Source organism: Dendropsophus ebraccatus, chromosome 12 (assembly GCF_027789765.1).
Source record: "Dendropsophus ebraccatus isolate aDenEbr1 chromosome 12, aDenEbr1.pat, whole genome shotgun sequence".
NCBI lineage: Eukaryota > Metazoa > Chordata > Amphibia > Anura > Hylidae > Dendropsophus > Dendropsophus ebraccatus.
The window spans coordinates 82529256-82543268 of NC_091465.1; the positions used below are offsets into that span (position 1 = coordinate 82529256).

Consider the following 14013-nt stretch of genomic DNA (forward strand, 5'->3'; position numbering starts at 1 on the left):
TCTTCTCAATGAGATCATTTTTGAAGCCATTGCTTGAAAAAGATCTCATTGAGAAGATTGAAACGTTGCATGTTGGGTGAATAAACCAAACCACTTTTTATTCACTAAGTCCGGAGTGACGCTTTTTCTTCATTTTTGTTAGATCGACATCGGGACCTGGGTCTGGGACCGTGAGGCTGTGCACCCAACTTGAGCCTTGAGCCTACACAGTGCCGTTCTGCGAAAATATTTTTTGTTTATACTAAACATAGATAGGTGTACCCCTTTAACTCCATCTATAAGGTCTATACAGATGAATATTTTACAAAGAGTCGGAGACCACAGGGGTCATGGTGACAGGAACCTCTACAGGCGTCTTGTGTAGGTTACAGGGGAGGGGCATTCTGTGACCTGTAGTTTCTCCCACTCAATAAACTACTAGACTACTCTATTTTACTTTCATAAGATCTGAAGAAGTGACTGAAGTTCCGTCATCGCTGAAGTCTAAGGTAACTTTCTTTTTCTTCGACTATATTTGTGACGTTTCATTAAGATCTTGTTTGTCAAATATAACGTTCAAGGCTGAAAAGGAAAGGGGCCCGATAGCAGCACATAACATGGGGCCCGATAGCAGTACATAACATGGGGGCCGATAGCAGCACATAACATGGGGCCCGATAGCAGCACATAACATGGGGGCCGATAGCAGCACATAACATGGGGCCCGATAGCAGTACATAACATGGGGGCCGATAGCAGCACATAACATGGGGCCCGATAGCAGTACATAACATGGACCCCACAGCAGCACATAACATGGGATGGCATTCTGTTAAAACTTAAAGTGTCACTGTTGTTTTAAAAAACATTTGACATGTTATAGAGAATCATAGAGACGTGTCAAAAGTTTTGATCGGTCCGAGTCTGAGTGTTCAGACCTGCACCAATCGGGAGAACGAGCGCGGAGAGGACTGTGCTGCAGTGCATACTGCTCCCGTTAGTGAAAACAGTAGGACATATATATTCTAACTCTCCCCGCTCGTTCTCCCCATTGGTACGCGTCTAAGACATGTCTCTATGACACGTCTCTATGATGTCTCTATGACATGTCTCTATGATGTTTCTATGACATGTCTCTATGATGTCTCTATGACATGTCTCTATGACACGTCTCTATGATGTCTCTATGACATGTCTCTATGACATGTCTCTATGATGTTTCTATGACATGTCTCTATGATGTCTCTATGCCATGTCTCTATGCTGTCTCTATGACGTCTCTATGATGTTTCTATGACATGTCTCTATGATGTCTCTATGCCATGTCTCTATGATGTTTCTATGACATGTCTCTATGATGTCTCTATGACATGTCTCTATGATGTCTCTATGCCATGTCTCTATGATGTCTCTATGACATGTCTCTATGATGTTTCTATGACATGTCTCTATGATGTCTCTATGCCATGTCTCTATGATGTCTCTATGACATGTCTCTATGATGTCTCTATGACATGTCTCTATGATGTTTCTATGACATGTCTCTATGATGTCTCTATGCCATGTCTCTATGATGTCTCTATGACATGTCAAAACATTTTTAAAGTGACAGTGACACTTTAATACCAGGAGGAATTTTCAGTCCATTCTACATGTAGATACTGGGAAACATAGAGAAGTAATGTGAGAGTCTTGAAGAAAAACTCAAAGACCCGTAATCTATAACCAGTTTGAACAAACAAGCCTCATGTGCCCTGTATAGTACTAGCATAACATAACTTCAGGCTGTGGAAGCTTTATGTTGTACTTGTTAGATGCAACCACATCAAGGCTCCGTGTATAGCCCCGTATACTGATTGGTTGGGGACGGCTCTGCTCACATTTGCTTCTGTTATTTCATTTTGCAACAATTTCTACAAAATAAGGCTAAGCAAAACCTACAGATGTAGCAGAGCTGAATGTGCTATTTTCAGTTTCATGTCTGCAAGATTATATACTACGACCTGCAGCCCTGTGGTAACTGTGCTCGGCTCTGCTACATCCCTACTGCAATGTTTTACATTGACTGGCAACAGTGAGGGGGTGACATGGCCTCTCTGCTGCCACCAAGGGTTGTATCGGGAACTACACTAAAACTTCCCACAGCGCCTTCCAGGCTGATGTATAGTATCAACATCCAGAGGGACTTTTCTGATACAGTAGATACAGTCTCCACCGAGGGAGAACCTCAGGATCCAGAGGAGGCCCAGAGAGTCACCATGCTGCAGGCCTGGTGCCGCCACATCAGGTTCTATGGAAGTAGTACTACCAGGCTGTGGCTGACCTCATTGGGTCTGAGGCTGTGGCTGTACACCAAGGATTTAGCCACATCACCATGGAATAGGCCCTGTTGGCCACTACAGTATCCTCTTCTGTGTCCTGTGGACAGTGTCTGATGTTACCTGTGTCCTGTGTACAGTGTCTGATGTTATCTGTGTCCTGTGGGAAGTGTCTGATGTTATCTGTGTTCTATAGACAGTGTCTGATGTTATCTGTGTCCTGTGGGCAGTGTCTGATGTTATCTGTGTCCTGTGGAGGTGTCTGATGTTATCTGTGTCCTGTGGACGGTGTCGGATGTCATTTGTGTCCTGTGGACAGTGTCTGATGTTATCTGTGTCCTGTGGACGGTGTCGGATGTCATTTGTGTCCTGTGGACAGTGTCTGATGTTATCTGTGTCCTGTGGGCAGTGTCTGATGTTATCTGTGTCCTGTGGACGGTGTCTGATGTTATCTGTGTCCTGTGGACAGTGTCTGATGTTATCTGTGTCCTGTGGACAGTGTCTGATGTTATCTGTGTCCTGTGGACGGTGTCTGATGTTATCTGTGGACAGTGTCTGATGTTATCTGTGTCCTGTGGACGGTGTCTGATGTTATCTGTGTCCTGTGGACAGTGTCTGATGTTATCTGTGTCCTGTGGACGGTGTCTGATGTTATCTGTGGACAGTGTCTGATGTTATCTGTGTCCTGTGGACGGTGTCTGATGTAATCTGTGTCCTGTGGAGGTGTCTGATGTTATCTGTGTCCTGTGGAGGTGTCTGATGTTATCTGTGTCCTGTGGACAGTGTCTGATGTTATTTGTTTCCTGTGGACAGTGGCTGATGGTATCTGTGTCCTGTGGACAGTGGCTGATGCTATCTGTGTCCTGTGGAGGGTGTCTCATGTTATCTGTGTCCTGTGGGCAGTGTCTGATGTTATTTGTGTCCTGTGGAGGGTGTCTCATGTTATGTGTCCTGTGAACAGTGTGTGATGTTATCTGTTTCCTCTGAACAGTGTCTGATGTTATGTGTCCTGTGAACAGTGTGTGATGTTATCTGTTTCCTCTGAACAGTGTCTGATGTTATCTGTGTCCTGTGGACGGTGTTTGATGTTATTTGTGTCCTTTGAACAGTGTATGATGTTATCTGGGTCCTGTGAACAGTGTCTGATGTTATCTGTGTCTAGTGGATGGTATCTGCTGTTATCTGGGTACTGTGGGCGGTGTCTGCTGTTATCTGTGTCCTGTGGGCAGTGTCTGATGTTATCTGTGTCCTGTGGAGGGTGTCTGATGTTATCTGTGTCCTGTGGACAGTGTCTGCTGTTATCTGGGTCCTGTGAACAGTGTCTGATGTTATCTGGGTCCTGTGGGCGGTGTCTGCTGTTATCTGTGTCCTGTGGGCAGTGTCTGCTGTTATCTGGGTCCTGTGAACAGTGTCTGATGTTATCTGGGTCCTGTGAACAGTGTCTGATGTTATCTGTGTCCTGTGGGCAGTGTCTGCTGTTATCTGGGTCCTGTGAACAGTGTCTGATGTTATCTGGGTCCTGTGAACAGTGTCTGATGTTATCTGTGTCCTGTGGACAGTGTCTGATGTTATCTGTGTCCTGTGAACAGTGTCTGATGTTATCTGTGTCCTGTGGACAGTGTCTGCTGTTATCTGTTTCCTCTGAACAGTGTCTGATGTTATCTGTGTCCTGTGGACGGTGTTTGATGTTATTTGTGTCCTTTGAACAGTGTCTGATGTTATCTGTTTCTAGTGGATGGTATCTGCTGTTATCTGGGTCCTGTGGGCGGGTCTGCTGTTATCTGTGTCCTGTGGGCAGTGTCTGCTGTTATCTGGGTCCTGTGGGCAGTGTCTGCTGTTATCTGTGTCCTGTGGGCAGTGTCTGCTGTTATCTGGGTCCTGTGGGCAGTGTCTGCTGTTATCTGTGTCCTGTGGGCAGTGTCTGCTGTTATCTGGGTCCTGTGGGCAGTGTCTGCTGTTATCTGTGTCCTGTGGGCAGTGTCTGATGTTATGTGTGTCCTGTGGGCAGTGTCTGCTGTTATCTGGGTCCTGTGAATAGTTTGTGATGTTATCTGGGTCCTGTGGGCAGTGTCTGATGTTATCTGTGTCCTGTGGGCAGTGTCTGCTGTTATCTGTTTCCTGTGGGCAGTGTCTGCTGTTATCTGTTTCCTGTGGGCAGTGTCTGCTGTTATCTGGGTCCTGTGAATAGTTTGTGATGTTATCTGTGTCCTGTGGGCAGTGTCTGATGTTATCTGTGTCCTGTGGGTAGTGTCTGCTGTTATCTGTGTCCTGTGGGCGGTGTCTGCTGTTATCTGTGTCCTGTGGGCAGTGTCTGATGTTATCTGTGTCCTGTGGGCAGTGTCTGCTGTTATCTGTGTCCTGTGGGCAGTGTCTGCTGTTATCTGTGTCCTGTGGGCAGTGTCTGCTGTTATCTGGGTCCTGTGGGCAGTGTCTGCTGTTATCTGGGTCCTGTGGGCAGTGTCTGCTGTTATTTGTGTCTTGTGGGCAGTGTCTGATGTTATGTGTGTCCTGTGGGTAGTGTCTGCTGTTATCTGGGTCCTGTGGGCGGTGTCTGATCTCTTGTTAACCAGATAATGACCACATACAGTACCTGCCAATAACTCTAAACTGCTAAAACCTACTCAATTCTTCTGTGTAACCAGATTTTCCACAGACAGGAAACCTCTCAGGCACAGGGTACAGCTATCCCAGGGACATTCTGTGTGTGTGTGTGTCTCTCTCTCTCTATCTCTTTCTTTCTCTCTCTGTCTCTCTCTCCCTCCATGCTAAGGACTACAGAGCCTGTACAAGCAGAATTAAAGTGACTCTGTACCCACAATCTGACCCCCCAAACCACTTGTACCTTCGGATAGCTGCTTTTAATCCAAGATCTGTCCTGGGTCTGTTTGGCAGGTGATGCAGTTATTGTAATAAAAAATTACTTTTAAAATTGCAGCTCCGTGCCCTACGGGCGTATCTGTGCCCTAACTTTGCACCAACCCTCCGTCCCTCCTCCCACCCTCTTCATCATTAGGAATGCCACTGGAACATTTACTTCTGTCTGAACATTGCGCAGGTGTCCTAACGATCCAGCCCATGTGCTGTGGTAACACAGGTGGCGAATAGGATGCAATCTGCCTGGAGTATTCCTAATGATAAAGAGGGTGGGGAGGAGGGACGGAGGGGTGGTGCAAAGTTAGGGCACAGATACGCCCGTAGGGCACGGAGCTGCAATTTTAAAAGTAATTTTTTTATGACAATAACTGCATCACCTGCCGAACGACCGCAGGACAGATCTTGGATTAAAAGCAGCTACTCAAAGGTACAAGCGGTTTGGGGGGGTCAGATTGTGGGGACAGAGTCGCTTTAAGTTACTGCATCATGACTTTTGGATATGGGATGGACCCTCGCTTTCCCTTGAAGCCACTCCAACAACAATAAATACAAACTATGGAATAAAGACACAATACACACTTTTTGGTGTTAAGATGGCCACAGCTTTATTTAAATCACAGGACTAAAACAATCCCAGGAGTCAGGTGACATGCTCGGTCACTGGGATTCCCGGTTACTGTGAGATCCCCAGCGGTCTGCCATACAGCACTCAGCCAGAGAGCATGACTTTGGTATTGCAGAGTACGGCCTCCATACACCACAATACCAAACTCAATACCCCTTTAGCCTCCAACCCTCCGCCCCCCTCTCCACCAAAAATTGACACCACCACCGTTTGGCTAATAATGGCCACAGCAGCCAATGTTTATTGACATAACTCAAAACATAGGAAAAACAATAATAATGCAAGAACATAATTAACTAACTACTGAGTGCTATACTAGCATAACCCTCGAGGGAGGTCCTTGTAGCTACATATGTCTGACGCCCACACAAACCAACGGTTAACTCTACTTTGCCCCCAGCCGCCTGCCCGACTCAGGAACACCAAGCCAAATATGGCTCCCATGCCAACCACCAACTCTCCGGTGATACACCTTACTTGAGAGTCCAATTGCGCCAGACCACCCTTTTATTCAACTTCAGAAATGAGGAGGAGGGTCATACCCAGGCTGATCCCCCCATCCCCCCGCCAATTTACCTCCAACTACAAGGACCCCCCCCGCCACAGCGAGCAGGCCTTGACCCCCTCAAGCATGCGAGTTACCCCAAACCCACAGGGCCCTCTCCACACCTTCTTGCAAAGCCAACGCCCATAGATCCATACCCACTGCATTGAGATGCACACCATCACGTATCCAATACTCCTCACCTCTCGACTCCAGATCAACATGCCGCACAGCCACCTCCCCGTTCCGGATAACAAAACCAGACACCGCCCTGTTCACCTTTATCCTGGCCTTATTAAGCCTCTCCACCGATCTCGCTGTACGCCACGTTGACCGAGGTACAATATCGGACCAGACTGTGATCAGGCCCGGGTATTGGGTCCAGATCCTAAAGAGGTCATTCTTAATATCCCGAACCAACTCCCGCATGGGCCGCACTCCCAAATCGTTGCCCCCAACGTGGAGCACCAACACATCGGGAACTCTATCCAACCCCACGAAGCGCTGCAACTCGGGCAAAACTCTGCTCCAAACCATACCACCAAAACCCAGCCACCGCAGTACCGCAACATCCCTCGAGAACCCGAGTTGCCTCCCGTTCGGACGCACATCCGCACGCCGGGCCCCTCTGGCCACATACGAATGGCCAAAGATCCACACCAGACAGGGAGCTCTAACTGCAACGAGAGAAAGAAAACATGACAAAAAAACCCTTAGACCCCTCCAAACCATACAAGTCCCACTCTCAAGCTAAGTGCGGCCGCACATAAGACTTAAACCGCTCAGATTCCCAACGCCCAATCCTCTTAACTACATCAACCCCCAGACCCCACCCGGCGGCCTCAGTTGCCGCCCCTATTCTGAAGGAATGAGGGGCAAACCGCGACGCATCCAGCCCCAATTCCCCCAAGCAACGTCTAAAAACCACCGTGAACTGGTAGCGGGACAAGTATGCCCCATCCGCATGACATAACAACGGGGGCACCCCAGCCGGACGCAACCCCACGAACGCCCTCAAGCACCGCAACGGACACATATCCGACCCCAATATCTCACCCAACCAAACCCGACGACCCGCGCCGCCCTGATCAGTTTTAGCTTTACGGATCCAGAATTCCACCCCATGCGGATGCAACACCACGTCCTCTCTCAACAGACCCCCCAACCGCTTTCCACTCGGAGCCACCAGTTCACCAATCCGTAATGCCCCGAAAAAGGCCAACGAGAAAGCCAATTTAAAAAGCACCCCTTCATAACCAGAACTACACACCCGCCCAGTCTGCTCCCCCAACCGCTCCAACAACGGAAAACAAACCGGCCGCCGCGCATCCCGAGACACTCTCCCCCTCCGAAAACCCTTAGCTGCCTGCACCACCAGGAAATCCTTCGTCACATCCTTATAACCCCGCAGCTTAAAACCAAAAGCCAACCCTGCCAACACCCTATTCATTCTAGCCACTGACCACCCTGAAACAGACATATCCCCCAACCAACACAGCAGAGCCAGCCCCCTATCCTCATCAGACTTCACCTCCCCAAAACCCGCACACCAACCTTCCCACACCTCCCATGTTGACGTGTAGGACGTCCACGTACCCGTGGCCAGGGAAGCCTGAATCAAGTGCCCTGCCGCTCGAAGCCCAGCTCCCATAGATGTCCCGGACACTCCAGCCCCTGGGCCTCCGCCTCCGGCGCCAGCTCCCGAAATCGGACAAACTGTGAGCGGGAAAGAGAATCGGCAATTGAATTAAGGACTCCCGGCACGTGTACCGCAACCACCCAGGCATTCAACTTCAAGCATTCCAACACCAAACACCGAATCAGCCGAACCACTGGAGGAGATGATGCAGTCAAATTGTTAATGGCTGCCACTACTGCCATGTTATCGCAATGAAACCTGACCTTCCTATTCCTAAACTTCCCCCCCCAGAGAAACACTGAGACCACAATGGGGAATAGTTCTAGGAAGGCCAGGTTCCGCCCCAACGCTGAGCCGACCCATCCGGGCGGCCATTGTGCGGCGCACCACTGCCCTTGGCAGTAGGCACCAAAACCTCCGCTCCCCGCCGCATCAGTAAAGAGGTCGAAGTCAGCACTATCCATGACCTCCGACATCACCAGGGATCTACCATTGTACTGCTCTAAAAAAGAAGACCACACCCCCAAATCATCCCTATGCTCCCTAGTAAGGCGAACATAATGATGAGGAGCCGTTATACCGGACGTGGCGGCCGCCATCCTCCGGCAGAACACCCTCCCCATAGGGATAATTCTGCAGGCAAAATTCAACTTCCCTAAGAGTGACTGCAATTCCCTCAACTGCACCTTCCTCCGACCGGACATCCGTCCGATCTCCTGCCGCAAAGCCTGGAGCTTGTCCTCCGGCAGCCTGCATTCCAACGCTGCGGAATCAATCGTGATTCCCAAAAACGACAGCTCAGTTGAGGGGCCCTCCGTCTTGTCCGGTGCTAAAGGGACACCAAAAGAACTGGCTACCCATTCCACAGTACCCAACAATGACCGGCAGATGGGAGAGCCAGAAGGACCGATGCATAAGAAATCATCCAGGTAGTGGATAAGGGACGCGACCCCGGCCACGTCCCTCACCACCCACTCCAGAAATGTACTGAAGGCCTCGAAATATGCACATGAGATGGAACATCCCATGGGCAGGCATCGATCCACAAAATAAGCACCGTCCCAATGGCATCCCAGCAGCCGGACACTCTCAGGATGCACCGGTAAAAGCCGGAAGGCCGACTCAACATCTGTCTTTGCCAGCAATGCTCCCCTCCCGTAAACCCTGACCCACTTCAATGCCGCATCAAACGAGGTATAGACCACGGAGCACAAGTCCGGGTCTATACCGTCATTAACCGAACATCCCCTAGGGTGTGACAGGTGGTGAATGAGCCGGAACTTGTTAGGTTCCCTCTTGGGCACCACTCCCAAGGGGGAAACTATCAAACCCACCATAGGAGGAGAAGCATATGGGCCAGCCATTCTCCCAAGGGCCACCTCCTTTGCCAACTTCTCACTAACCACCCATGGATACTGGTACGCCGACTTAAGGTTCTTTAATGAAGACGGGACATGATGGGATGGAGGGGGGATAACAAAACCATCACGAAAACCTGCTACCAACAGCTCCGCCTTCTGCCTGTCAGGAAATCTATTTAGATGGGGGAGCATCGCGGGTAGGTTCACCGGCGTCACCCCCTTGGGTATTACCTGGCCCTGACCCCCTACCCCGCCCCCTTTTAAAACACTTTGCGGACCCATGAGTGGTCCCGTTGCAAATGGAACAGGCATGTTTAAAACGGCAGCTGTAACCCCATTTACACTGCCCTTCATTAAACTGCCAGCACACCCCTGACTTCTGCCCCCCCTGCTGACCGGGCTGGAAGGACGACCCAGAGCCACCCGTCTGGCCGGCCGCGCCGGCCCCACCCTGAAAGGGGGTCCCATACCGTGTCGGGGCCATAACCCGGAGCCAAAGGCCTATATCCTTGTGGTCCCATCTAATACTCGGCCTGATTGCCTTCCGCTGTCTGAATTGCTCATCGTAGCGGAGCCAAGCCTGGCCGCCGTACGTACGATGAGCCTCCCCAATGGCATCCAAATAACAGAAAAGGGCGGAACAATGTTCCGGCGCCTTCTCCCCTATAACGCTCGCCAAAATGGCGAACGCCTGCAGCCAATTACTAAATATCTGGGGAATCAGCCGCCACCTCCTCTTCTCCTCCTCTTCCTTCTTGCTATCCTCCTTTTTGCCCTTGTCTAAGTTAAATTTTTCAAGAGGAAGGAGCGAAAATATTTCCACATATTCGTCCTTCCATATCTTTTCACGAGTCTCCTTCTTCAAGTGAGACCCCAACGGTCCCTCGAAGCAGACGTAAACCTCCCCCTTAGCTCTATCATCCAACCGCACCTGCTCCTCCTTTTCCTGCTCAGTCTGCACCGACACTGCCACCCCACCGCTGCAAGGGACCACCCCGCTCCGACTCTCTCCCACCGTACCGGCCCCTATGTCCCTCTGTTCCCGGACCCACGCCGACACCGGAGACACCCCCCCACCCTGCCCCGCGCCCGACCCACAGCGGGACAACAGCTCACGAACACTACCCAACAGCTCACTAATACTGTCCCCCTGTCTGCCAACCCCCACCCCCAACCCACTAGCAGAGGGGGCCGGGGAACCCACCGGGGACCTAACCTCTACACCCTGTGACATTAATATCGGTGGAAACGGATAGGACAAAGACACACACTCACCAGGCTGCGTAGGTGCTGTGGGCCCACCAGCCGGCTGCGAAGCATCCAACCGCTGGTCACTCCGTCCTGGAACCCCCGAGGAGGCCGACTGCCTGGATTCGCCACACCCCCGGCACGATGAGCAGCCAGAGTCAGGCCGACCAGCTGCCGCAGCAAGGTCCGCCTGGGGACCGCGAGCCACCGACTGTGGCCGTTGTTGGGTGGCTGCCTGGCCTGGCACCCCGCTCACATCCACCACCATGCTGGAGACCCGGGACCGGGGCCCGCCTGGGCGACCACTGCCCGGCGGAGATCTATGTGGGAAAGCCGGCGGCCCGACCGGAGCATCGCCGGGGCGCGCCGCCGTAGTGATGCAGGGGACCGGAGAAGAAGCAGGCCCAAGCCCCGCCCCCCTAACGGGAGGAGACCTGCGCCGTGCCGTGGACCCAGGCCGCCTCTGCGGATTCCTCACGGACCGGGCCCGTCTGCCGGAGGCTGTAGGCCGCAGGACCCGGCCCGGAGGGTCCCTGGAGGGGCTCCGCTGGCGCCGCCTGGATCTAAGGGCCTCCTGCTCCGGGCTCAAACGAGCAGGAGGTCGCGTGCGGCGGGTGCCGCGCCGCGCTGCCGGGGCGGGAGGGGGGGTTGGCGGAGAGGAGGAAGGAGGGGGAGGTGAGTGAGGGAGAGGGCTGGGGGGGAGAGCGGTGGAGGTGAAAAGGACAGGGGACCGGGACCCGGACGGAACCTCATCCAGGAGCTCCCGCAATCGCTCCTGCAGCCAGGCCGCATCCGTGTTGCCAGCCGCGGCCCTGAGCCGCTCCAGGAGGTCTGCTACGTCGGCCATGACAGGAGAGGTAAGCGCAGGAGGTCCGACTGCTCTGGATCCTTCCCGCCGAATGACTTGCCGCCCAACACTACCCCCTTTTATCAATTAAGCTCCGCCCCCCCCCTTACGTCCCTTGCGTGCCTCCTCCAAACCCCAGTCATGCGGGCCTCCACATACTCCTGCGGCCCTGCTCCGGCCCTCCTATAAAGGGGGCAGCACATTCTGGCCCCCATTCTAGCGGAGCCAGTCTACTTTAAGGGCCCCAATGACCCTACTAAAGAGCCTGTGCTTAACCACTGTGCTCGCCCCTGGATGAACATTTTGACCTCGTTCCAAGGCTCAGCCTGTTCACCTCAATTTACCATCCTCTATGAATTAAAAGGAGTCCACCTTAACTTGCCTGCAACTTCCACCTGACTCCTGAGCCACCAAACCAAAGCTGTGCCAGATTATATACATATATATATAGTAGCAGAAGAGACTGCATCATCCCTGCTCCAACAGAAGAGACTGCATCATCCCTACACAGGTTGAAGACCTAGCGCTGACGTGTTCAGAGCAAAGCACAAAGGGAATTTCACCTGCACACAACAGAACCTTGACTTAACCCTTTGAGGACCAGGCCCAAAATGACCCAGTGGACCGCGCAAATTTTGATCTTAGTGTTTCCGTTTTTCCCTCCTCCCCTTCTAAGAGCTCCAGCACTTTCAGTTTTTTATCTACAGGCCATGTAAGTGCTTGTTTTTTACAGGAATAGTTGTACTTTGTAATGGCGTCATTCATTTTACCATAACATGTATGATGGAATCCCAAATATATTATTTATGAAGATATAAATTGGTGAAATCGCAAAAAAGAATGCAATATGGTAACGTTTGGGGGGTTCCTGTGTCTACGTAATGCACTATATGGTAAAAGCGACATGATACCATTACTCTATAGGTCAGTCCGAACACAACCATATGCAGGTTTACGCAGATTCTCTAATGTTATATATTTTTTTTAAATGAAATCCTTTTTTTTGGCAATTAATTATAAATAAAATGGGACTATTGAGACGCTTATAACGGTTTTATTTTTTCACCTACGGGGCTGTATGGGGTGTAATATTTTCCGCCATGATCTCTAGTTTTTATTAATACCATATTTGTGAAGATCGGACGTTTTGATCACTTTTTATTAATTTTTTTATATATATAATGTAACATAAAATCGGTAATCCGCGCACTTTTTTCCCTCTTTTCGTGTACGCCGTTTACCGTTCGCAATGACGCTTGTTATATTTTAATAGATCGGACAATTACGCACGCTACGGTATATTATATGTTTATCTATTTATTTATTTTTATATGTTTTATTTATATAATGGGAAAGGGGGGGTGATTTAGACTTTTATTGGGGGAGGGGTTTTGGGGTAGTGTGTGTGTGTTTTTAACTTTTTTTTTTTTACACATTTGAAGTCCCTTTGGGGGACTTTTACATTCACTACTTGGATTTTTACACTGATGAATGCTATGCCATAGGCATAGCATTGATCAGTGTTATCGGCGCTCTGCTCATTGAGCCTGCCTGTGCAGGCTCAGTGTAGCAGATCGCCGATCGGACCGCACGGAGGCAGGTGAGAGAGCTCCGGCGGCCCGTTTTACCGATCGGGACCCCCTGCAGTCACACTGCAGGGGTCCCGATCGGTAAGTGACAGGGGACTCCCCCCGTCACTTACACTTAAACGCCGCGGTCGCGCCGCGATCGCGGCGTTTAAGGAGTTAATGACACGCGGCAGCGCGATCGCTGCAGCGTGTCATTGCCGGTGAGGTCCCGGCTGCTGATTGCGGCCGGCCCCCACCTGCTATGAAGCGCGCTCCGCTCCGGAGCACGCTTCATAGCGGGAGAAACACCCAGGGCGTACAGTTACGCCCTAGGTCGTCTGGGGACAGACTTCCATGGCGTAACTATACGCCCTGGGTCGTCTAAAGGTTAAAGGGGTTGTCCAGCGAATTTTTTTTTTTCTTTCAAATCAACTGGTTTCAGAAAGTTAAATTGATTTGTAATTTACTTCTATTTAAAAATCTCAAGTCTTCCCATACTTATAAGCTACTGTATATCCTGCAGGAAGTGTTGTTTGTTTACATTCAGAAACAGTGCTCTCTACTGACATCTCTGGCGGAGTAAGGAACTGTCCAGAGCAGCAGCAAGTCCCCATAGAAAACCTCTCCTGGTCAGGACAGTTCCTGACTCCGCCAGAGATGTCAGTAGAGAGCACTGTTTCTGAATGTAAACAAACAACACTTCCTGCAGGATATACAGTAGCTTATAAGTATGGGAAGACCTGATATTTTTAAATAGAAGTAAATTACAAATCTATTTAACTTTCTGATACCAGTTGATTTGAAATAATTTTTTTTTTTTGCTGGACAACCCCTTTAAGGTATTGTTGAGTCCCTTCGTCTATCCCCTATCGAACACTCCCCCCCCACTTCACCCTTACTCCAACACACCCCCTCCCCCCTTTAACCCATGAAACTGAGGACACCTCTTTTAACGTTGGAAAAATTAGCCATAACAGCCTCTTTATTAACCCTTTAAGGTTGGGGCCCAT

General features: G+C 50.6%; 2 protein-coding genes across 3 annotated transcripts in view; one reads left to right on the top strand and one right to left on the bottom strand.

Annotated features, from left to right (window-relative positions):
- Positions 1-14013, bottom strand: part of LOC138769243 (phospholipase A2 inhibitor and Ly6/PLAUR domain-containing protein-like) — a 40071-nt gene that overhangs the window by 17661 nt on the left and 8397 nt on the right. The gene's annotated exons all lie outside the window — the stretch shown is intronic.
- LOC138769242 (uncharacterized) overlaps positions 453-14013 on the top strand; it is a 26578-nt gene continuing 13017 nt past the window's right edge. The window contains exon 1 of one of the 2 annotated variants that reach the window (XM_069947580.1): positions 453-488. The gene's annotated coding sequence lies outside the window, so the exon portion shown is untranslated. The remainder of the gene's footprint in view (positions 489-14013) is intronic. The other variant, XM_069947581.1, reaches the window with a different exon arrangement.